Source organism: Ahaetulla prasina, chromosome 1, assembly GCF_028640845.1.
Source record: "Ahaetulla prasina isolate Xishuangbanna chromosome 1, ASM2864084v1, whole genome shotgun sequence".
Classification (NCBI taxonomy): domain Eukaryota; kingdom Metazoa; phylum Chordata; class Lepidosauria; order Squamata; family Colubridae; genus Ahaetulla; species Ahaetulla prasina.
In genome coordinates, this window is record NC_080539.1 from 157,379,510 (window position 1) to 157,404,646 (window position 25,137).

Consider the following 25,137-nt stretch of genomic DNA (forward strand, 5'->3'; position numbering starts at 1 on the left):
CTTGAAATAAACAGCAATTGCAGAGATCTTAATAGCACTGTGGACCAGCCAACCAAAGCTAAGAACTGAATGTTTGTGAGAACGTTAACAACAATAATCCCAGACTTATAGACTATTTTTTCTATGAATTTAGGAGATAATTTTCAGTCAAGTTCCTAATTTTCAGATTTCCAACTGCACAATGGGTATAACAATACTTAATTGGAAAAAATGGAAAGCAGAGAAAATACCTTTAGAAGAAAAAGTAATTAAATTTGTTTTAGAATGTGCAGAAATGAATAGACTAACTTTGATAATTAAAGAAAGAGAGGACTCAGAATATTTTAAGATATGGGATCAATTTTACCATTGGCTGGAAAAAAGATATAGATAAACAAATTAATAGTCATGTAAGAGGATGGTATAATTAGAATAGTGTTTTTTTGGAGAAATGTTGTAATAGTGTGAATGAAGACAGAAGAAACAACAAAAAGACGAAGATACGGAGAAAACACGAGATGTCACATGGAAAGAATGACTGATGTATTATGTGTTTTTTTGTGTATAAAATTAACAAAACAAAACAAAATCCAGTACTTGATTGGCAACAAAGGTATGTTGAAGAAAGCAATGAGAATAAATATAATTTTTATTCCCCTGTCTGCTGGCTGAGAAGACTGGGATATTAAATAGATTTTCTTCTTCCTTGGGAAAGAGGATATACCAACTTTCACTCTAAATATAGAAGTACTCTAAATTTTACTATTCATATTAACATCAATTTGAATATAAACTCAAATCCATCGAAAGGAAAAAAATTTGGGGGGAAAAAACTCCTTTAACAGTTTTTACTCTGAATACTTGTGTTTTAACAGATCTCCAGATGCAATAGTGGTTCTACAATGGATCCGATACATTTAACTTAGGATAACTCCATATCTAGTCATATCTGTGGCTACAATTATAATACAATAGTGTTCAATTGGACCGGATTATGTTCAGTATAACATCTTCATTTTGATTTATGATTACAATAATATTAAGTGAAGGCTATATCTCGATGGAAACTTTATGCCTATTTGTTCCTATGTCTTCTTGTTCTTTGAATTATTGCAGCTATCTAAATCAGAAGTATGTACATTGTTAAGGCTGATCATTACACGTAGCTTTCAATTGGCCCTATGAAGAGTTTCATTGCAAAAAGGGGACAGAGAATTTTTTCATGATTAAAAAAGTTGACAGTTCAGTTTTGGAATGGCTTAGGGCATATAGCCCTTGTTGCTCTAAGGACTCCAGATGTGTGCCATACAGAGTGATACTTGAAGAGGCATAACTTAAAATAGATAAGTTAATAACAATAGTAAGAAAGACAAAGAAAAAGTCTGGATAGCGGATATGGCCGTACTGGAAGATAGCAGAATAGAACAGAAAGAATTGGAGGCAATCACAAAATACAAAAACCCACAATTTGAAGTAAAACAACTGTGGAAAGCAAAGATAGTAGCAATAGTGATAGGTTCTTCATTGCGATCCCAAAACATCTGGAGTACCAGTTGCACATCCTTGGCATTGACAAAATCTCATTGAAACAAAGTTCCTGTTACATTTGTGATCCCGCCCATTATAGATTATCTGTTCTAACCATCAACGGACACCTTGCAGCTTCTGCTACTAGCTGGTATTATCTTATGACAGGGATGTCAAAATCGATTTTATTGAGGGCCGCATCAGGGTTGTGTTTGACCTTGGGGGGGGGGGTGTCAGGGTGGGCATGGCTCAACATCACTTGTGTCAGGGGTGCATGTGGTGGCCCAAGCACTCTGCCAGCGAAAATGTGCCCCGAGCTCTGTTTTCAGCTGCAATGGCTTCCTGCAACCCTCTGCCAGCGAAAATGGAGCTCAGGAGGACCTTCTGCGGTCTTCTCAAGCTTCATTTTCACTGGCAGAGGCACCATGGATGGGCCGGTCCTTTGCAGTTTCCAGGGCAGCCCCACAGGCCAAATCTAAGCACTCCTTGGGCCAGATCCAGCCCCCAGGCCTTGAGTTTGACACCCCTGTCTTATGCGGAATGACTATTTTAATCCTGATAATGTGCTAAGGAAGAGAACTGACTCAGCCATTGGACTGGCTGGACAGCTGCAAATGCTACAAAATGGGGGTCTGCACCATGGTTTGGAAGAGCAGAGTTATGTATGAAATGCAACCGGCCCTGCAACTTCTGACTAATGTTCTCTTGATGTTTGGCCAAGGATGCCAGCCTATTATATCCACAGGTAGAGTGTTCAACTTCCATGCTGGTCAGTTTTCCTGTCTGGAATAGGAAAGGGTTCATTTTAATCCTTCTATCTCAAGCAGCAAAACCCATTGGGCTAGGCATAATAAGGCATCATTTGCAACATTATTAAAAAGATTGCAATCTTTACCTTTCAAGAGATTGGGACAAACGAGTCATAAATTATTTTTGGTATCATTAATTCAAATCTGGTGAAGTTTTATTTCCTTTTTAAAAAGCCATTGAATTTTCCCAATTTCTTCTTTTATCAGATCCTGTACCCTCAGTTATGATCTGATAGATTTTTTTTTCAATTATTCTAATCCATCTCTCACTGTGAGATTTATTGGGTTTATATCTTTGCACACTATTTTTAATAGTCACTGTACTTGCCTACTGACTCAAAAGTCATCTTGTGTGCCGATAACCGTCTTTCTATTGGGATTATAGTCATATGTAACTTGAGACTAGGAAATGAAACTGAGGAGAGGGAACAATAAGAAGTGCTTTTGAAAGCAGCATATATTTCTGAGAATAAGACATCATGAAATCCCCTAGAGGTGATATCAAAAAGCTGCTTCTATCTTTAACCTTGTACTGAATAGCCTTCTCTGAAAGGTTGGAGATGTGAACAGAGATAATGTTACCAGTTTTATCAATTCTAACTGAATCATTCCTAAAGCAATTCCTGAATGCAGAATTTTATTTTCCTGTATTATGTATCTAAACTAGGGGTTTAGATGGGACAAGACAGCTCTATAGGACCAAAGAATTCTGCCCAATTTGACACATTGAAGGCTTTTCTTGGGGTGGACCCTTGAGGTGGACCCTACTTCTAGGGCTTACTGCGACCTGTCCTGTGTTTCTCTTAGATTGTCTTCAATATCCTGAGGTTAGATATCATTCCTTGTAAACCTCTTGTGCATTGTGGATTGATGAGATATTAGCATATCCCAAGAAGGGCAGTTCTGCATAGATCTTGAGTTGGCAAGCTCTAGATGGCATGGACAATGTAGAGAAGGAAATAATCTGATTATGGCTGAAACATATGTTCTCCAGTCCCCAACTGGCATAAATTAGTGTATTCCATTGTCCTAATTTACAGAAGCTAAATGAACCATGCGCTCTCACAGAGAGGGACTCCTCAGGGTGCCGTCCGCCAAACAATGCCAGCTGGTGGCCCCCAGGAATAGGGCCTTCTCTGTGGGGGCTCCCACCCTCTGGAATGAACTTCCCCCAGGACTTCGCCAACTTCTGGACCTTCGAACCTTTCGCCGCGAGCTGAAGACATATTTATTCATCCGCACAGGACTGGCATAGGATTTTAGATTTTATTTGGTTTTAATTTTAGTGGGTTTTATTCTTTTAAAGATATTTTAATTTGGGCCAAATTGAATAAGTTTTTAAAATAGTATTTTATTCTGTATTTATTATGTTTGTTCTGTTTTTATGTGGCTGTAAACCGCCCTGAGTCCTTCGGGAGAAGGGCGGTATAAAAATTTGATTAAATAAATAAATAATAAATAAATAAAATGAAAGGTGAAAACAGTGAGCCAGGAAGATGCCAGATTTTATACTTCATTGTGGAGCTGTACAAATCACCCTATGAGGATTGTCAAACAATACAACACTATTTACATATAATTGAAACAATACAATAGGAATGGAGAAGAGTTAGTTGGAAATAAAGAGGAAAGCAAGCAAAATGGTACAACTAAAAGAAGAGAAAACTTAGATATATGGAAGACAAGCATTTAGGCCATATATATGATGAGCCATATAGAACAATTTAGTTTTGATTATTTTGATTCCAATAATCTGAATAGGATTTAGGCTGTGGTCCTTTAAACATGTATTTAGGATTTACTCCTTATGATATCCTTTTAGCCTAATAAGGGTAAAGATCACTTAAAGAATCTGATAAATGAACCGATTCTGGTAATCCAAGCTTTATATTTTCTTCCTAATGTTCCCCATTAAGCAATATATCAATATGGTTTGTTCAGTTTGAAATGCCTAGCTTTTTGTATTATCAAATAGTGATTAAGAAAGTAAATTCAATTACTAAGCAATTTCCTAATTTGTTGACTAAACCCTGGCATCAGAAATAGTAGGTAACATGCTACTGGACAAAGGACTTGTCTTCATGAAGAGTCTAGAATTGACAGACTCAGGATTTCCTTGACCCATCCATGGCCCCATCTTGTCAAAGTAACATCCTAACAGCTAACCACATGTTCTTTCTCTCATCTCTGAAATGAATTTTGCATATGCTCTGAAACCCAAAGTGCAAAATATGGAAGATTTATTTACCTTTGATTAATTGTGTTGATTTGAACTGCACCCCTTCTTCTTTCTCTTTGCTATCCAAAATTTTATTTTTATATAATCACATCTTACTTCTTATGTTCTTTGCAGGAGAGGAGAGGAGAGGAGAGGAGAGGAGAGGAGAGGAGAGGAAAGGAAAGGAAAGGAAAGGAAAGGAAAGGAAAGGAAAGGAAAGGAAAGGAAAGGAAAGGAAAGGAAAGGAAAAATTATTGCTTCTTTCAATATCTCTGCCTGAGAGAAGGAAGGAAGGAAGGAAGGAAGGAAGGAAGGAAGGAAGGAAGGAAGGAAGGAAGGAAGGAAGGAAGGAAGGAAGGAAGGAAGGAAGGAAATTTAATAGCAAATAAAGTTTTAATTAAAAATGTCTAATTCCATTCTTTGGGATGTTAGAGCCATTCTATGCAGATGGAAACTCTTGACTGAACCATTTCAAGGACATGGATTAAGTTAAACTGTTCTAAAACCTGCCCTTCATGCCACACAGCCATTAAATGTTTATAACCTGCTATTTGGCAAGATCTTCCACCTCCTCCACAGCAGGGCAGAGTTCTCACACAGAGGAGAAGTCTGTGGAAAATTGGAAGGAATTGTTCTGTGACTGGCAAAGTGTAGTTTCAAAGATGAAGAGCTCCCCTCCTTAGCTAGTTTCCCCACATGCTGGGATCTTTGGCGGCCAGGAGCTGGAGTTACACAAAGCTTCCTCTTCACAATAGGAACAGGAGTGTGCATTCTGCCACGGAGTGTGACCACCTGGCTTGGAGCCATACTTCTCCAGGCCAGCAGAAAACTACTGCAAATGATCCACTTATGGTGATTCTGTTGTTCTCTGGTTGCAGAAGGGGTGACTTGAGACAGAAAATACTCCCTGGAACATAATCTCAAACACCACATTTCAGAGTAGATTATTGCAAAGCAGTTGAAGAGAATAATCATAGGCATCTAGTACAAGCCACAGTTTGTATCATGAAAGTTGTACTCGTGAAGTAAGTGGAAATCATTATGTAATTTGCATCGTGGTGTCTGAGATATGTCATTTTCACAATGGCTTCATGATGCTTGAATTGTCATGTGTCCCCCTTGCTCCTTGGGCTTCTCTCCTTCTCCCTGACCTTCAAACGACCCCCATAGCAGAATCATGGTGAAAGCAATAAGTGCCCATTGATTTTGTTGTTTGGAGAACACCTCTAAGGTAGAAGATGGGTGCTCTGGGTTATTCAGGACAATTGGCACGAACCATTTGATTTCCCTGAATGACAGTGTGCACTGGCTTGCATAAGACCCACTGCAGTGCTTGTCAACAGGACATGAAGTGGAATGGGTTTAGAAGCACAGGGACGATGCCACAAAAATTATCTTTTCTTTTCCTGTCTTTGAAGAATAAGAGAAGCTATGCTGAGGCCAAAAGCAAGAGGGAGCTAAGCAAGATTGTTATCAGGTTAGTTGATGGTTGCTTTCATGTAAATCTGCTTATTCTCACAGCGTTCCATTTTCAGAAATGGATGAAAGATCTATAATGTTGGGAGACAATAGTGAACTTCTCCTGAAAACTCTCCATGTCGCTCCAGTCACAGGCAGAATCTCCATTAGTGACTGTTAATGTTTTCTAGAGTTATCTCCCAATTCTCCCTGTGCCAATATAACCTCAATAATGTCTGGATGGCCTTACAAAATGGTATATGTTGCACTGAATGCAAAATAGTCACAGACTTTAACTGTTGCACCAAGCAAGACAAAATTAAAGTACCTGCATGTGTACTTTAATGGGGTTGTAAAGGGTGAGGAAAAAGAGGAGGAAAACTATTTGACTTAGAGGGAAAAAATGATAGGAATAAGACCGGTTCTCTCCATTTTAGATAATCATGTCCAGTTATAGCCCTGTTTAAAAAGGGAACGGCGGGTATGTGTGTTAATCTGTAATTCAAACGGAATACATGGAATTCAGAAAGACGTCGTAAAAAATTTGAGGTGGGGAAGATATGTTATGAAGTGAAAGTTTAGCAAGGGTGTAAAGGAAAAACTATAGATGTCCAACCGGATTTCTTAAATTTCAGGGAATTACCACAAAAATGCATGAGGGACTGGTTCCCTTTCCCCACAACAAGGGGACAAAAATGAAATGACAGTTTTAGGCTTAATGAAGTGAATAGTCAGTCATTCTATGTACTCATATATATTCTAACTCAAAGTTTAGTAGGCCTGGCTTGGTACTACTTCCTGTCCCGCTCTAAACACGTTTCTGCTGACAGAGGAAGGAAGTTTCTTCTGCAAAATGCCCATCCTCCGAGGCCACAGAGAAAAAGAGGGGATCTGCAAAGATATTGAAGATCTTAATAAAAGCTAGAAATACCCTCTCCATTAATTCATAGGACGCTAATCCTTTTTGTAATCGCTCAGTCAGCTCTCTTGGGCTCTGTTGAACATTAAATAGGGCAGTCCTTGCAAACCACAGACAAGTGTTGATAACAATAAATCAAATCTAAATCCTGAAAAAAAAATGTGCAGAGCCTTTTGTAAAATGCTGGGCTATGAAACTGTCCACATGCAGTCCCTGGCTCCCTTCCAGTTATTTCTGTAACATTTATCTTCTCCAGATAATGATGTAAATGCTGGTTGTGTCAAGCTAAGCTTCCTAGCTGCCTTATATTTCTCTATTGTTAAAGTCACAAAAGAAGAAAACAAATAATCTATTGCTGGTAACTTTAGAAGATTTAGATTTTACTACTATTTCTGGCATTGTGTTTGTGTGTGTAAGTGTGTGCCTGCATGCATTTGTTGTGTAAGGGAGAAAGGTATGTATGTAGATTTGGTTTGCAAGGGCTCCTGGGCACAACCCAGACAGTGGCGCTCACCACTTTTTCATTCTGTATGGAGGCCTTTGACAAAGGAGTTGTGCAAATGAGCCTTTAAATCCTTAAATAGTCAGCACACAATGCAAGAAAGAATGCAGCCTGGGACAAAGGACAATATTCACAGTTTATCTCAGGGTGATGGATCTGAATTGACGCATGAACATGGGTTTGTTATGGGATGGAGTAGACTGCAAACCCCTACTGAGTACCCACTGGCCACAGTCTGTAATGCAAACAGTCAGGCTAAGTCCTTAACAATTAGAGTAAATTGAACTGGCCATTATCTGAACTTCAACTTGTTCTCATGATTGATATGGGAAATGAAAAGTTGTATATATCTCTAGCAAAGATGGCATGTTTTCCGCCTCTTGATGAAAGTTGGGTCTTTTGCATTTGATTTCCAGTGCTGAATTGGGCCTGTGTTTTGTAAAATTGTTGCCACTTTCATTTACTGTGACCAACACTCCTTGTCTCCTAAATTACCTTGTGGTGATCACAGACTTTTTAAAAAAAAAAAAAGAAGGAAAAAGAAAGAAACAATTGATCAAAGGAAGACTAAAAGCCTTGCGACTCTGTGCGTGGCCTTAATGCTAACTGCTACAGCAAATAAAATACTTTAAAGGAGCGTTGGTGGCTCTGCTACAAAACGTAGAATCCTGCAAGTATCACAGGGACACAAACCATAAATCCCAGGCAAATTCTAGAATTAAGAGGCATTTGGAAACTTTACCTGGGAGTAAAGGAGCAGGAATGAATGGAGTCCTCTATTTGCCCTCACTCAAAAGGGTTAAAAAAGGAAGCCATTTTGATTGCCCACATATATTTCTTGAGAGGAAACATTTAAATCACTTCATATCTTCCCTGGATGGAGATGGCTGTCCTTCACAAACAGACGTGCTTATTTAAGGCCCTATTTCCTTTAAGGTCCCTGCTTCTGTTTTTGTGGAAAGAATTGACACACATTCAAAAACTACTAAAGGAAGCTATATTGGCATTTGTATTTAGTATCTGTGTATTGTATTGTATTTAGTATTTCCCCAATAAGCTGATTTCTATATAGAGCTCGGTTGTCAAACGAGCCACGTTAGTTGCCGTCACGTGGAGCTGGGGTGGGCCTGGCCTCCGCGTGACACATCCGGCCTGCGGACCACCAGTTTGTGACACCCCTGATACAGAGTATCCTTATGTTTGCGAATAGCAGGGCCTTCTAAAGGCAATTTGATCCGTCATATTGTGGAATTGTATTTACTTTATACTGTACTTAATTGCCTATCTTTCTCCTCCTGAAAGTTATGAGGCAGCTTTACAGCTCTCCAGACTACTAAGTTTGTATCATGGGTAGGGCAATTGCTCAGAGGAAATTGGCTCAGAATCAAAGGTCTAACTAGGAAAGGAACATCGAAAAGAACCAAGGAGGTTGGTGGTAGACTCAGAGTGATGGGAACAACTTAATAGCAGGGGGAAAATATGGAATGCAGCAATAACCTGGAGTGACTGAGGATTGCTCATGGGAAGTATATGAGTTGGAAGGACAAAGGGCCAGTAATCTAGAATGCAGAGAAAACAGTGTCCCAAGGAGGCACTTTTCAAAGAAAGTACTAAACCTCTTCAATTAATGAAATTCGCTTTTCATCCTTGCCTTGATGCAGCTCTAGTTCACATTCAGTGGCCTTTAATTCAGTGATGGGTTTCAAATTTTTTTACTACTGGTTCTGTGGGTGTGGCTTGGTGTGCAGGGGAAGGATCAGGGGTGGCAGGGGAAGGATCAGGGGTGAAATGCTCCCACTTCGTACCGGCTCCCCCGATTAGGTAGTGATGGCAGCTGCTGGTTCAGAGGACCGGTAGCAAAAATCCCTCCCCCCCCCCGCCTCTGCTGAGCCGCACCATCAGCAGAGGTTTTTTTTTTTACTTTTAAAAGTTTTTCTTCAGCTGAAACATGCCTTTAAAAATAAAAATAAAAAAACCCTCTGATGATTGCGGGTCTGAGCAGAGATCAAAACCCTTTAAAAGTTTTTTTTAAAAAAACCCTCTTCAGCCAAAGGGAAAAAAAAAAAGAAAAAAACCTCAGGATTTAAAAGCCTCCTCTGGCGATCCCAGAGGAGTTTCCTGATCCTCACAGGCTTTTAAACTCACTTTTTAACAGCCCTCACTTACAAGAGCCCCCACCCATGCCCAGCCAATTCCCCCTCCTCACTTACCTATAATTACTGCTCCTTTCCGGCTGCAACTGCATGCTTTCTTCAGCTACTGAAGGGGAAAAAAAAAGCTTGCTTTGACTTCCTGCTTTGCTGGCTGAGGAACTCTGGGATTTGAAGTCCACAATAAAATAAAATAAAATAAAATAATAAAATAAAATATTTGTGCAGCTTTCTGAGATTTGGTGTGTTTCTGTAGTGTTTCACTCTAACTACACAAACACACAAAATCTCAGAAAGCTGTATGTGGCATTTTGTGTGTTTGTGTGTGTGTGTGTGAGTTGTGTGTGTGTAAAGTGTGAAAGTTGGTTTTTGAGCTTTTTGTGGCTGTGTGAAGTGTGAAGTGCAGCTGCTTTTACATTGTGTGTGAGTCAGTTGTGTTGTGTTGTGTGTGTGTAAAGTGTGAAAGTTGGTTTTTGATACCTCTTATTGTTTTTTATATTTTGTTTATTATTTTTATTATTTATTGTTATTGGCCACACCCACCCAGTCATCTGACCTCCAAGCCACGCCCACCAATTAAGCCACGCCCACAAAACCGGTAGGGAAAATTTTTAGATTTCACCCCTGGGAAGGAAACTGTAAAATTTCCATTCCCTCCCCAATCTAGGGGAAGGATACTGTAAAATCCCCGTTTCCTCCCAATCAGCTGGGACTTGGGAGGCAGAGAATAGATTGGGGGTGGGGCCAGTCAGAATTTTTACCAGCGGTTCTCCGAACTACTCAAAATATCCACTACCGATTCTCCAGAACTGGTCAGAACCTGCTGAAACCCACCTCTGCTTTAATTATGCAGTTAATTGCAGAATGTGGTGGATAATTGATTGAATAGTATATCTCATTCTAGGGAATCCAGTGGAGGTCCAGTCTATACTCTTGGTTCTCAGCCTCTCACATAAGGCACCCCAAGCACCTACAGAAGCATGCTATCACATAAAGCACATATAGAAGCATGCTATGTGGATGGATGTTCTATGCTAGATTAGAATAGAATAGAATTTTTTATTGGCCAAGTGTGATTGGACACACAAGGAATTTGTCTTGGTGCATATGCTCTCAGTGTACATAAAAGAAAAGATATGTTCATCAAGGTACAACATTTACAACACAATTGATGGTCAATATATCAATATAAATCATAAGGATTGCCAGCAACAAGTTATAGTCATACAGTCATAAGTGGAAAGAGATTGGTGATGGGAACTATGAGAAGATTAATAGTAGTGCAGATTTAGTAAACAGTTTGACAGTGTTGAGGGAATTATTTGTTTAGCAGAGTGATGGCCTTTGGAAAAAACTGTTCTTGTGTCTAGTTGTTCTGTTGTGCAGTGCTCTATAGCGTCATTTTGAGGGTAGGAGTTGAAACAGTTTATGTCCAGGATGCAAGGGGTCTGTAAATATTTTCACGGCCCTCTTCTTGATTCGTGCAGTATACAGGTCCTCAATGGAAGGCAGGTTGGTAGCAATTATTTTTTCTGCAGTTCTAATTATCCTCTGAAGTCTGTGTTTTTCTCGTTGGGTTGCAGAACCAAAACAGACAGTTATAGAGGTGCAAATGACAGACTCAATAATTCCTCTGTAGAACTGAATCAGCAGCTCCTTGGGCAGTTTGAGCTTACTGAGTTGGCGTAGAAAGAACATTCTTTGTTGTCCTTTTTTAATGATGTTTTTGATGTTAGCTGTCCATTTTAGATCTTGCGATATGATAGAACCTAGAAATTTGAAGGTTTCTACTGTTGATACTGTGTTGTCTAGTATTGTGAGAGGTGGAAGTATGGAAGGGTTTCTCCTAAAGTCTAGCACCATTTCTACGGTTTTGAGTGTGTTCAGTTCCAGATTGTTTTGGTTGCACCACAAGGCTAGTCGTTCGACCTCTCGTCTATATGCGGATTCGTCATTGTCTCGAATGAGACCGATCACTGTTGTGTCATCTGCGAACTTCAGTAGCTTAACAGATGGAGCGTTGGAGATGCAGTCATTGGTATACAGAGAGAAGAGAAGTGGGGAGAGCACACAGCCTTGGGGGGGCCCTGTGCTAATTGTACAGGTATTTGATGTGATCTTGCTTAGCTTCACCTGCTGCTTCCTGTTTGTTAGGAAGCTTGTGATTCACTTACAAGTCTGTTCCGGTACCTGTAGCTGGTTTAGCTTAGTTAGAAGAATGTCTGGAAGGATGGTATTGAATGCTGAACTAAAGTCTACATTAATAGACACATTAATAGAATAATTTGTTTATATGAAGGTTTTATAATTAGAATCCATTTTGCCTTTGCACTATCACTATATAACAATGATAATACTAATATTAAAATAAAAGCTTATTTATTAGATTTTTATCCTGCCTTTATAAACAACTCAAGGTGGTAAACATATTCAATACTCCTTCCTTTGCGAATTTCCGAATAACTCTGTGAGATGAGCTTGGCTGAGGAAGAGTGACTGGCCCAAAGTCACCCAGTCAGTTTTCAGGTCTAAGGCAAAACTAGAACAAACCATATCCAGGTTTCTAGGCCAACCTTAATCACTAGGTTCTCTAAATAAAATAAAGTAAAATAAAACACAACAACAGCCCATGAGAACATGACCATCCTCAAGGAATCACCTATCTCTCATAATATCTACCTGGCCAATTTGATCTGGCAGGATTGGTGTGCTCTGGATTCCATTGATTAAACAATGCTACCTATTGGGGCCCTAGAAATGTACCTACCCTATGGAATTAGGATCCCCTGAAGATTTGAACAGCCCCCATGATACCAGAATTTTGAAGGACTTTGAAGATGTGGCTCTTTGCCCATGCCTTTGACAAGGAAAAATGATGTCGTTGTTTCCTCCTGAGTGTTGTGACTCAGGCCCAAGTAGGTAGTAGTAGACTCAGTCAGTTCAAAAACAAACAAACTTTATTAGAACAGCTGAGAATTAACTCATTCTCAGCGTAGTCCAAATTAAATCAAAGCAAATGCTTCATAACACAATTCTTCAGTCTTATCATCAATCTTGGTCTAATTAGGCAAACTGCCAAAGGCTTTTCTTGGCAAAAGTTCAAAAGCAGAAGACGCCGTCAAGAAATAAATGCAGCAAGACAAGAAGTAAGGCTATCTCCCCAGTTCACAAGAACCGGTAGTAAACATTTTGAGTAGTTTGGAGAACCGGTAGTAAAAATTCTGCCTGGCCCCGCCCACAATCTATTGCTGTGTCCCGATTCCCAGCTGATCGGCTGGAAGGAAAAAACTCAGGGCTCACTTGACAAAGAAGAGAGAAAAAAACGCAAGACACCGTCGCTTTAAATTGAGAAGCCAAGAAGCCTCCCAACTGATTGGCTACAATGAAAAATCAGGACTGCTTCTCAGCCAGGAGATCGCTTGGGAAAGAAGGGGGGGCGGAAACCGCTGTCGCTTTAAATTGACAGAGCTGGAAGCTCCATTCTGGGTCAGCTGAACAACAAATTGGATAAGTGGAGGAATTCTTATATGGTTTAAAGTTTTTGAAGCTTTGGGGTTTGTGCAACATGGGCTTTGTGTTTCTAAAAAGGTTTGGGCGTACCATTGTAAAGTATCCTGTCTTGAATGAGTTTTCTGCCTGCTTGTAAATGGAGCCAAACTTCCGGCTTCCACTTTCTATGATCTCTGCTTACAAAGTTTCCTTTATGTAGCTGGCAGGAATGTGGAATTCCAGGCAGGTTCCTTGCTAGCAGCTTGATTATTCCTTAATTATCTGGTATATTTTATTTGGGAAATGAAGAGGGGAGAGTTTGATTCCTTCCCAGAACAGATTAGTGGGGTGGGGAGGAAATGGGGATTTTGAAGTAACCTTCCCCTGGAGTGGGGAGGGAATGGGGATTTTAGGCTTGCTGTCTAACATCAGCCATAATACTAATGACTGTTTTGAACAATATGCAGGTTGTATTATATGAATGGCTATTTTATATGTGAAATTATGACTGAAACCTATATAGGTTCACACTGTCAGGAAGTTTCTCCTTAGTTTTAGGCTGCTTCTCTCTTTGTTGAGTTTCTATCCATTGCTTCTTGTTTTGCCTTCTGGTGCTTTGGAAAATATTTTGCCCACCCCTTCTTTCTAGCAGCCCCTTAAAACCCGTTGCCTATCACACTCTTGGGCAAAGCATGTGAGCCATTTCCTCCTTTCATTAGTCCATGATAGTGCATCTATAGCAGAGGTCTCTAACCTTGGCCACTTTAAGACTTTAAGACAGCAAAGGCTGAGGAATTCTGGAAGTTGAAGTCCACAAGTCTTAAAATGCCCAAGTTTGGAGACCCCTGATCTATAGTATGTAGATAATAAAGGTGAAAAAAGGTGAACAACATTTTTGCAGAACTATAGATACGTTGAGGCTGGGTGTGACAAGGAATGGCTGGGAGGGGAGGGGCCAGGCAAGGTACTCCTTGACATGAGTGACATTGAGTTGGCCACGCCTACCCAGTCACATGACCATCAAGCAACACCCACTGTCACATGACCATCAAGCCATGCCCACAAAATAAGCCACACCCACAGAACCGGTAGTAAAAAAATTTAGAACCCATCCCTGCTATCAACGTTATTTTCTGGCAAAGAGCCCAAACACCGTTGCTGGTCTTTTAACCAGCATTGGGAGGGGCCAATGATCTCTTGGCCCTACTCCTGAGTTGTCATCTTTGCTTGAGCTGCTCTTGCCTTCTGGCAGGTCTTCTCATGCATGCATTAGGAACAGGCTCCTCCTGTTCCTCTGCCTCACTACTGTCAGCCTCTGGAGGCTCCGGAGTCCGCACATCACTCCCAGATGGCCCTGGCCCCACCTCTGCTTCTGACACAGAGCCCTCATCTGGACCTTCCCCAGCCTCCAGGACTGAGCCATGTTCTTCCTCAGCCTCATCGTTGTCCGACTCCGCTGCCAGCTCCGCAAGCTGCTGGCGGACCACAACACAGAGATTGTTTCTTTGACATCTTTTTTCTTCTGTTCTGTGCTCTTTTTCTGTTTTTGTACCCTGTTTTTAATATTTTAACAATTGCAAGCCACCCAGAATTGCTAGGAGGTGGATGGCATATAAATTTAATATATCATCATCCTTACCATAGCAATCTCAATAGCACTTAGACTTATATACCACTTCACAGTGTTTTACAGTTGTCTCTAAGTGGTTTACAGAGTCAGCATCTTTCCCCCAACAATCTGGGTCCTCATTTTACCAACCTCAGAAGGATGGAAGGCTGAGTCAACCTTGAGCCAGTGAGATTTGAACTGTCAAACTGCTGACTGCTGGCAGTCAGCAGAAGTAGCCTGCAGTATTGCATTCTAACCACTGCACCACCGCATCTCAGTATCATCATCATTGTGACATGGTGGCTTAGTGGTCAAGAGGCCAGGCTTGTCAGCTGGAAAGCTGAAAGGCCAGGTTCAAGAACCGAGCACCATGCAATGGGGTGACCCCAGCTCCTGCCAGCCTCGCAGCTTGAAACATATGAATGCAAGTAGATTAGTAGGTTAGGTAACAGCACTTCATGATGTCATTTTGGCCACATGGTCGCAGAAATATCTTCGGAGAGCACTGGCTCAATGGCCTTGAAACGGAGATGAACATTGCTCTCTATAGTTAGCAACGGCCAGCAGAGTAGAATCCACAGGGATTCCTTTTTACCTTTGCCATCATCATTACTACTTCAGAGGCCATCTTTTTTCACAATCTGATTTAAGAATTTGAATCAGATTGCATCCAAGTAATATAGTTCAAACTAATCTTTATAAAACAAATTTTCTTCTCTTCTCTTCCTTCTTCCCCCCCCATCCTCGCCGCCGTTTTCCTCCCTCTACAATAATAAAAAAGATTTTTTTAAAAAATAAAATAAAACAAAACAAATTTAATTTGAGTAAATTGGAGTCTTAATACCAAGGGTGCTGTTCAGCAGGTTCTGAGAGGTTCTGGAGAACCGGTAGCGGAAATTTTGAGCAATTTGGAGAACTGGCCAATACCACCTCTGGCTGGCCCCAGAATGGGGTGGGAATGGAGATTTTGTAATATCCTTCCCCAAGGAGTGGGGTGGAAATGAGGATTTTGCAGTATCCTTCCCCTGGAATGGGATGGGAACAGGGATTTTGCAGTATCCTTCCCCTGGAGTGGGGTGGGAATGGAGATTTTGCAGCATCCTTCCTCTGGAGTGGGGTGGGAATGGAGATTTTGCAATATCCTTCCCCTGGAATGGGAACAGGGATTTTGCAGTATCCTTCCCCTGGAGTGGGGTGGGAATGGAGATTTTGCAGTATCCTTCCCCTGGAGTGGGGTGGGAATGGAGATTTTACAGTATCCTTCCCCTGGAGTGGGGTGGGAATGGGGATTTTGCAGCATCCTTTCTCTGTAGTGGGGTGGGAATGGGGATTTTGCAGTATCCTTCCCCTGCCACGCCCACCAAGCCACGCCCACAGAACCGGTAGTAAAAAAAATTGAATTCCACCACTGCTTAATACTATTATTAAGACTTCAACTCACTTAACTGGAGTATGGAGGGACAATGCATGCCTGTTCCTAGATGTGTTTCCTTACTTTCCATAGTTGCCCTTTCTTTAAAGTGTGCAGTGTTTGCTCAATAATATACGGTAAGATACTGAAGGTCCCGTTCTCTCCATCAGTGGATTTTTATAAATTTAGGAGTTAAGAAATCACAAAAAATATATAATTGTCAGGACAATAGGTTTTTTTTTAAAAGAATGGAATTTTTCCCCCCTCCAAAATGGGGTGAGGACATTATAGAATGTAAATTTAGTCTCTGTTTCCAGTTTTTAATCCCAGGGGTGATTTTTACAAAATAAGTGCAGATCAAACATTCAAACTCTCTCCAAGGCAGGAAGTCTCATAGCAGGCGACATATTTCACTCGGAATTTCAAAACATTAGGCCAGATCTAAATAGGCACAGAAACATATTATAGGTCCATTATGCCACATTTATACTCTACTACTCATTCATTTTTGACACTAATACAGGTATTGCTTTGAAATAAAGACTTTATATCTTGGTGCAGCAAACAAAATTTTAGTGAAATAAGACTGACTTTTCATATATCATTTTTGCACTGAAAGAGAAAATATCATCAGTTACCATTTTCATTGAGAAGGAAGGAGGGATATGAATAAGCAAATTTATACCTGAAAATAATGTTAAAATTATGGTTTATGTATATTTTGCAGTAAGGAACGTATTCCTAAATACATAGGACAGCCATTTGCAAATTTTCAAAAACATTCATGATAAAAAGACAATATTTTGTCTATTTTCCAATCTATACATCCATATATAGTCATTTTTTAGAAAAAAACATATTTAAAGAAAATAAACCAACTTATCCAACAAATAATTTGAATAGGAGATACATGTAACACATACAAATATCTCTGTCTGTGTGTGTGTACGTTTGTGTGGGGAGAGAGAGAGAAGGAGGGAGAGAGGGAGGGGGAGAGAGAGAGAGAGAGAGAGAGAGAGAGAGAGAGAGAAGGAGACACACAGAGAGACACAGAGAGAGACAGAGAGAGAGAGACATGGATGGGGGAGAATTCTTTTTTACGGATATCCTGAAAAATAATGAAGGAAATCTGTTTGGTGACCATGTAGCCACCTTCAAATATATTTCACTTTGAAGGCACAATTATAAAGCAGGTACATGTGCATACACACACACACACACACACACACACACACACACACACAGAGAGAGAGAGAGAGAGCCTCTTGATATTGGGGACATGTCCCCCATGAAGGCCACCAGGGCAGCCAATGAAACCCAGAGACTTCAAGAAAGCCCCTTCAAAGGAGACCCAATGCATTCAAGAAGACATGGCATTCAGGCTGGGTGGATTTCCCCTTTGTCTACAGTCATCAGAGGCAAGTGACATCTTGAACGCCTCCAGAAGATTAAATAGCAAAGCTCAGTCGGAAGCTCAGGAAAAAAAAGAGAGAAAAGAAAAGGGCCAACTCGGCCATTATGAAGCTGGCCCTTTCTTGTTGGTGAAAGAGCTTTCAAGGAGAAGGCAGCTCAGAGAAAGAACACAATGCTGGATGGAAAGGGAGAATTCCGAGTGGAACCGGAGGGTGTGGGTTGCCCTGAATGAAAGATTAGTGCAGCTTCGCAGCAATGAAAAGGAGAATCTTAGTCAAGATGAAAATGAGGAATTACTTTTTTTTGAGACTCCAGTTCACTGAGCAACAACAATGCATGATGGGAGGTACTTGACATAACACTCTTCCAGGCCATGTTTGCTCTCCATGTGGGACCCAGAAAAAACAACAACAGTGTGGCAAACCACAACAAAACAGATTTTAACCTGATAAACTCATTCAAATATTCTTACCATGGAAACTATCTTTCTTCCTTCCTTCCTTCCTTCCTTTCTTTCTTTCTTTCTTTCTTTCTTTCTTTCTTTCTTTCTTTCTTTCTTTATTTTTCTTTCTTTCTTTCTTTCTTCTTTCTCTTTCTTCCTCCCTCCCTCCCTCTCTCTCTCTCTTTCCGTCTGTATCTCCCTTTCTTTTTTTCTTTCTTTCTTTCTCTTTCTTTCTTTCTTTCATTTCTCTTTTAAATTTTGTTTTACAGTTATTTTCTATTGATAGAGCCAACTATATCTGAAGGAAATGGTCAAGTGAGGCTTAAGTTTGTTTAAGTTTAAGTTTGTTTAAGTTTAAGTTTCTATCCATTTACAGTAGCATCTTGTATATATAGTTTACCTGAAAGGGAAAGATTATGAAAAGTTTATAAAATTATTATAAAATCATTATAAAATTAAAAGTTTAAGTTTGTTTAAGTTTAAGTTTAAGTTTGTTTAAGTTTAAGTTTCTATCCATTTGCAGTAGCATCTTCTATATATAGTTTATCTTCTATATATAGTTTATCTTCTATATATAGTTTATAGTTTTTATTGACCTAAGATGGCGCCGACGAAGGCTGCCTCGGTGAAATGCTCTCTAATTGTTTCTTTCTGAGAGCATATGCACCAAGACAAATTCCTTGTGTGTCCAATCACACTTGGCCAATAAAATAAAATTCTATTCTAATTCTATATAGTTTACCTGAAAGGAAAAGATTATAAAAAGTGACAACTGCCATCAAACTATAGTTTCCATGAAGTTTTGAACACAGCAAATAGGAGAACCTTATGTAAGGTTTAGGGAGCATGATCAGCAACAAATGTTCTTAGTGATTCTGTTCCAACTTTGATTCATTCACAGGGCTGGATTTAAAGTGAAACTACAGGTTCTGTATAAATACAGACTGTCATTCAAATCTGCATTGTTCTGCACTGTTCTAATGTCTTCTTTTGTGATGTGTGTCATTATTCCACCAGTCTTTGGGTAGTACAAAATAAAAGCAGAACAGAACGAAAGCATAACAAAACAGAGGTAACATAAAGCAGATATCCTACAAAACTCTATAAAAGTCCCATTAACTCATCATGGTGCCAAGAATCATATGGCAGCCTGTATAAGTTGAACCACAAAATTCGGCTACATGCAAACTAGCAGCTAACTCTATATCTGCCCCCCAAAAATAGAGATATAAAATAGATTATTGTTACATTTGAATCCTGCCTTTATTTTTTTACAACTCAAGTCACCATGCATACTGTCTATTCTACATGTTTTTCACACATTTGCAAGTCTACGAGATGGGTTAGATTGAGAGAGAGCAGTGGCTTTGGTATCTATGGGAGGACTAGAACTGACAGTCTCCCACTTTCTAGTCCAGCATCTCAACCATTAAACCAAACTGGTTCTCTAATTAATAATCCACTAGATCAGCTCTGTCTGGTCTGTTTGACAAGACCAGAATAGTACAGCTGACACAAATACCTTCAGAAAAATAAGCAGGATAATAAGATCTATATAAAAATCTCAACTTCCTCTGAACCCTGAGGATAAGTCTGACTTTCATAGATCTGCCTTCTAAAACACTGCTGGTAAAATATTCAAGTAAGCGAATATAAAAATGGTGTGTTACTTAAAAGTGGTTAAATAGGCCAGTGGTTGCAACATATTCAAAAATACATCACAAAGCCATAAAGAATTTGACCCTCAAAAACAGTGGTGGCCATTGATGTATATCACACAATATGACTGGTGTAGGGCAGAGAGGAAGAACTGATAGAAGGAAGGTACTTCTTCAACAGCTCTGAGCCTTGCAGACAACAACAAGGGCCACGGTGTGGCTCAGGCTGTAAGAAGCCTGTTATTAAAACACAGCTGCCTGCAATTACTGCAGGTTCTAGTCCCACCAGGTCCAAGGTTGACTCAGCCTTCCATCCTTTATAAGGTAGGTAAAATGAGGACCCAGATTGTTGGGGGGGCAATAAGTTGACTTTGTAAATATACAAATAGAATGAGACTATTGCCTTACACACTGTAAGCCGCCCTGAGTCTTCGGAGAAGGGCAGGATATAAATGTAAACAACAACAACAACAAAAAAACCTCTTTTAGTTCTGTTGAGTTTCACTCCTAAAGATGTTCTTCGAATGTTTGAAATAGCACTAGGAGAGCAACAATCAGTAGTATTGCTATGCTCCATACTCTAGCATTAAGGTGCCTGCAGCTTCTGTGGTTCTGTATCAGTAAACCAATGTAATCTGCCAATTCAATCTGTGTTTTCCCGTTTAAATGGGAATTCTGGAAGTTGTAGTCCTAAACACTCAGAGTTCACACTAGAAAAGGCTAACCATGTAAAAAACTCAAAAAAATTCAAACAAGAAGTAGTTAACATTTGAATCTGATAATAGCATCAGAAAGTCATGGTTTTTATTGTATTATTCATGTTGTATACTTAAAGCATCCCATCCCTCTATCCAGCAGAATGGTCTAAAGCAGGAGTGTTCAAACTTGACAAATGTCTATGGAGATTCTCAGTCATCCAGGTCATGGTTGTCCCAACGGTGCTTTTTCAAGAGCCAATTGGACTTTCTGGTTTTTCTCTGAAGATGTTTCGCTTCTCATCCAAGAAGCTTCTTCAACTCTGAAGACGAAGCTTGTTGGATGAGAAGTGGAACGTCTTCCAAGAAAAACCAGAAAGTCCAGCTGCCTCTTGAAAAAGCACCTTTGGGTCAAACTTTAAGACCTGTGGACTTCAACTTCAAGAATTTCACAGCCAGCCATGCTGGCTGGGGATTTCTAGGCTTAAAGAATAAGAATACCCTGAGAAGAGTAAAGCACAAGTCCTAGAACATATACTCCTAAACATGGATGGATAGAATGGAAACAGTTAAGGTAATCTATGAAACGACTTCCGTTCTCCAATTAGGGGCCTCTGGTGGCTCAACAGACTAATGCAGTCTGTTATTAACACAGCTGCTTGCAATTACTGCAAGTTCAAGTCCCACCAGGCCCAAGGTTGACTCAGCCTTCCATCCTTTATAAGGTTGGTAAAATGAGGACCCAGATTGTTGGGGGCAATAAAAGTTGACTTTGTATATAATATACAAATGGATGAAGACTATTGCTTAACACAATGTAAGCCGCCCTGAGTCTTCAGAGAAGGGCGGGATATAAAATCAAATTAAAAAAAGAAATATCTCTCAGCAGATTTGTTGGAAGAGTCCAGTTTTTGAAGTGAGATGTGTGCTAGAAAGAAGAGGATAGGCAGGATATTTATCAATTCCCTGAATTGACTTCTCTGATGCTTACACAGCATAAACCTTTGATACCTACTGCTTTTATTTGCTGATATTATTTTGTGGGAGAAGCCAATTTTTTTCTTGGTTGGACAAAATGTACCTTTCCTCCAACTACAGGGTAGACGTCCCCATGATTTCTAACTTGCCAGCTGTAGGAGGAGTGAGGTTGTCATTCGATCTTTCAGTCTTGACTCCTCAGAAGAGGCAGAAATTGGCAAACCCAAAAATCTTCACCCAAAAATGTAGCTTGATTGATGTGATAACAAGATTAAGGGAGGGAAGCAGAGGCCCCTCATCATCCACAGCTTTTGATCTTCAGTCCATCAGAGAGAGGTAATGAGTGATGTTGCAAAGTTTTCACTATTTTTAAGTAGTTGAAGCACAAAGCAGCAACTATACCTATAGGTGATCGACACTAGTGTAATTAGTGCAAGATAGGAAATTTAGCTTTCTTTTTTTCTAACGGCAGTTCTCATTCTGGAAGATACAATGGAAGATAATTTGTGTTCAAAGTGTTTCAAAGAAGAGAATTTCCAAGAAATATTTTCAAATAAATTGTGGTGGTGTTCCACATTGTCCTTGTATGCTTTTCTCTCCAAAGGTGAGGTTTCCTACACTAATTAAATCCCAAAGGAAAATATAATGAGGCAACTCATTTTCTTGCTTTTTTTCTTCTTCTCTTCTTCTTCTCTGAAATCGGTGGAGAATTTCTGGTTCAGGGAAATTGTCCATCTGTTTACCTAATTGCAAATTTGGTGGAAAATTTTTGAAAGGTTCTTTTTGTCCATTTTTGGTTGTTGCATTTTAAAAAGTAGCAAATTAAAAAAAGTGATTTTAGTTGAGCAAGAAAAGAAATCAAATGAGAACAAAATGTAGTCATGGTCATTGATCAGAAATCCTATATAATAAATTAAACTTAATATAAAAATATAACAATTTTCCTATGTGAACAAGATTAGCTCTGTGGATAGTTGTCACTTTTCAACATTTTGACTAAGATCAGGTGTAGAAAAACATATAGATACAAATGTTAGTTTTAGCATTATTAGGGTTGTTGGCTAAATGTATGTATGTATTTTACCAGGAATCTTTCATTGAAATTGTTTTTTTTTCCTTTGCTATGGATGCTTAACTATATTTTATCATTGAAAACTGAGTAATTTAGTGGGCTAGAAATTTAGTTAATGGTGAAGAAAAGGGAGATAACGTAATGTTATTTAAAAATGAGTCAATAAATATTGTAATGAATTAGTTAGTGTGTACTGCACCCATTGCAGTTATTGCAAAAAGGTGTGCACTGAATGAAATGGAAGCATCCCTAAAATGAGGAGAAAACAAGGTTCCAAAGGTACTTACATCCATACTAAGTCCATAGCCCACTGAATTGATTTCATTTCCAAGGGGCCTTCACTCTTCTTTTAGCATTGAAGGTCACAAAGAGGGGAGCATTCTGCTTATTAAGTAGGGATGGGGCAGCATGTTCACAAATCTATGAAAATTGGAAGATATGCACGTCCGCTAATGTGGTCTATGACAACTAGCCACAGCCAACTTGCCATGGCCAACTTGCTATAGCCAACTCACCGTGGAACAATTCGCCATGGCCAAGTTGCCACGGTACAGCTCACTGCAGGACAAGAGTTATACTAAAGTTGAAGAAATAGTGGAATAGAATCATTAAAGAAAGGACGCCAAAGGAATGACAAAATGAAATGTGAATGACAAAAATTAAAATAAGTTTTTGACTATTTTAAATAATTGAATTAAATAATTGAATTGTCCCGCAGTGAGTTGGCCTGTCGCAGTTGGCCATGGTGAATTGTCTTGTGGTGAATTGCCCATGGTGAATTGCCCATTGGCCATGAAGGGTTGACCATGATGTGTTGGCTGTGGCAAATTGGCTGTGGCAAATTGTCACAGTCTGAATTCTGCTATTAATGTTCCTTTGAATATGACCCAGGTTTGAACTGTGCTATACTCTTCAAATTAAAATGGCTATTTATTTATTTGTTTGTTTGTTTATTATTGTTTATTATTTATTTATTAAATTTATTTATTTATTAAATTTATTTGCTGTCAACTTGCCACGAGGCACATCTGAGTGACTTACATTAAAAGTTAATGTAAGTTAAACATATATATATATATTAGATAGATAGATAGATAGATAGATAGATAGATAGATAGATAGATAGATAGATGATAGATAGATAGATAGATTTAGATTTAGATTTAGATTTAGATTTAGATTTAGATTTAGATTTAGATTTAGATTTAGATTTAGATTTAGATATAGATATAGATATAGATATAGATAGGTCTTTGGTTATTTGGGTTGTCTCCCGCGTAAAATTGGAATATATATATTTGTTTTCTGAGGTTTTCACGGGTGTTTGTATGTAGGTCTTTGGTTGTTCGGGTTTTCTCCCACGTAAAATTAGAAGTGTCTTGGCGACGTTTCAACGAAGTCTCATTCGTCATCTTCAGGCTTCAGCTTCATGGTTCTAGGAGCAATGTGTGATCGCAGCTGTTTCTTCCTTTTAACTACTGTTTAACTACTTTTAACTACTGTTAAAAGGAAGAAACAGCTGCAATCACACATTGCTCCTAGAAGCACGAAGCTGAAGCCTGAAGATGACGAATGAGACTTCATCAAAACGTCGCCAAGACACTTCTAATTTTACACGGGAGAAAACCCGAATAACCAAAGACCTACATACAAACACCCACAAAAACCTCAGTATATATATATATATATATATAAACTTGAAAACTTCCTCACACACCTCAATAGCCTACACCCCAAAATACAGTTCACCATGGAAACAGAAGTTAACAACCAACTTCCCTTCCTAGATGTCTTAGTCTACAAGAAACCCAATGGGTCCCTAGGACACACCATCTACCAGAAGAAAACACACACAAACCGCTATCTGCATGCACTCTCACACCACCACCCAGCACAGATCAACTCCGTAGCCAAGACACTCATCTCTAGAACAAAATGCTTAGCTGACGAACAACACCTAAAAACCGAACTACACACTCTCACAAACGTACTAACATCCAATGGATTCCAGAGAAATAAGATTACCAAACTAATCCAAAAAGAACCCCCACTAAAACCCAAGACAGAGAGCAAGAAAATGGCACAGCCCTCCTCCCATATATAAAAGGCACCACAGACAGAATCAGCAAGATCCTCCACAAACATAACATCAAGACAGCATTCTGCACAAACCAAAAATATCCACCATCCTAAGAAACCCCAAAGACAAAATTGAGTTAGAAAATCAAGGAGTATATGAAATCCCATGCACCGCCTGCCCCACCACATACATTGGACAAACCAACAGAAGAATAAGTGCACGATTGAAGAACACAAGAACTCATTCAAAAAAGAGGAACCAACTTCTTCCCTGGTCCAACACTTTAAAGTCACAGGACACGATATTGACTTTAAAAAGACCAGAACTATCGCCAAAACTGAACACTTTAACAACAGAATAATCAGAGAAGCCATCGAGATAGAAAAACGCCCACACAGCATGAACAAACGAGATGATACCTCCCGCCTACCAGCCATTTGGAAACCTGCCCTTATTGACAAACGTGTCCCTAACACGAGGAATGACACCAGACCCACACTCACGAGGTCCACACAGGATGTCACCACCACACATCCACCCAGAAAGCACACCCAAACCCACACTGATCAGGAAGCACGACCAAGGACCAGAAGCCAGACCGCAGCTGCAACATTAGCCATTTCAAACCCCTCCAATCCATACATGCAGCAGACTGACACCCACTACGAAGATGTAGCACGACCACGACCACGAAGCCAAACAGCAGCAGTGCAGCTCACTAGCTCAGA